Source organism: Paramormyrops kingsleyae, chromosome 14 (assembly GCF_048594095.1).
Source record: "Paramormyrops kingsleyae isolate MSU_618 chromosome 14, PKINGS_0.4, whole genome shotgun sequence".
NCBI classification, from domain to species: Eukaryota; Metazoa; Chordata; class Actinopteri; order Osteoglossiformes; family Mormyridae; genus Paramormyrops; species Paramormyrops kingsleyae.
This window is the reverse complement of record NC_132810.1, coordinates 4,941,268-4,942,405: the sequence shown is the minus strand read 5'-3', so window position 1 is coordinate 4,942,405 and position 1,138 is coordinate 4,941,268. Positions and strand designations below refer to the sequence as shown.

At 44.8% G+C, this 1,138-nt stretch overlaps 1 non-coding gene across 1 annotated transcript; it reads left to right on the top strand.

The window, feature by feature from the left end:
- trnar-ucg (transfer RNA arginine (anticodon UCG)) lies at window positions 1-73 on the top strand. The gene has a single exon. It is a non-coding gene; the product is annotated as a tRNA-Arg (tRNA).
- Window positions 74-1,138: the final 1,065 nt, after the last annotated feature.

Below are 1,138 nucleotides of genomic sequence, written 5' to 3'. Positions count from 1 at the left end.
GACTACGTGGCCTAATGGATAAGGCGTCTGACTTCGGATCAGAAGATTGAGGGTTCGAGTCCCTTCGTGGTCAGTCTTTGTAGGAGAGTAGTACAGTAGAAGTATACTGGGGCACATAACCCAGAGGATGATGGATGGAAATGATTCTGATTTTTTTTTGTACATCCTCTTTAACTGTATTGGTTTGATTTCCCGACGGGGAGGGTGTGAGCATTTTGTTATGCAGTGGTGGCCGAATGTTTAGGGCAGCTTGCTTGTAACTGGAAGGTTGCTGGTTTAAATCCCTAACCAGCAACGTGCAACTGAGGTACCCTGAGCATGGCACTGCTCCCTTGGTGCTGAACTAGCTGCCCCCTGCTATGGCACGATGTCACATATGGGTTAAATGCAGACGACGTATTTCATTATTGTGTCAACAATGATACCTTTTCAATTGAACTGATAAAGATAATTAATCATTTTCAGGTTTATTAAGAAATATTTTATATTCTCTGTTTTGTGGTACTTATGAAGTACCTTACTGCTTTGGTTTGATCCGAAGTGGTACCAAAAGGGTTTGACTCCTGAGGTGTCTGGGTCTTTTTTAAGCTCTTGAAAGTTTTCCCTTGTAAGCAGGTTCTGCTTTTTGTTGTGTTTTTTTTTTCAGGTCATGAGCATCTGCAGGAAGCCGTGGGGGTCTGTGCTGGTTAAAGTGCTTATTCAGGTTGAGAACACCGTGCTGCCGGTTTGCTGGTTAAAGTGCTTATTCAGGTTGAGAACACCGTGCTGCCGGTTTGCTGGTTAAAGTGTTTATTCAGGTTGAGAACACCGTGCTGCCGGTTTGCTGGTTAAAGTGTTTATTCAGGTTGAGAACACCGTGCTGCCGGTTTGTTGGTTAAAGTGCTTATTCAGGTTGAGAACACCGTGCTGCCGGTTTGCTGGTTAAAGTGCTTATTCAGGTTGAGAACACCGTGCTGCCGGTTTGCTGGTTAAAGTGTTTATTCAGGTTGAGAACACCGTGCTGCCGGTTTGCTGGTTAAAGTGCTTATTCAGGTTGAGAACACCGTGCTGCCGGTTTGCTGGTTAAAGTGCTTATTCAGGTTGAGAACACCGTGCTGCCGGTTTGCTGGTTAAAGTGCTTATTCAGGTTGAGAACACC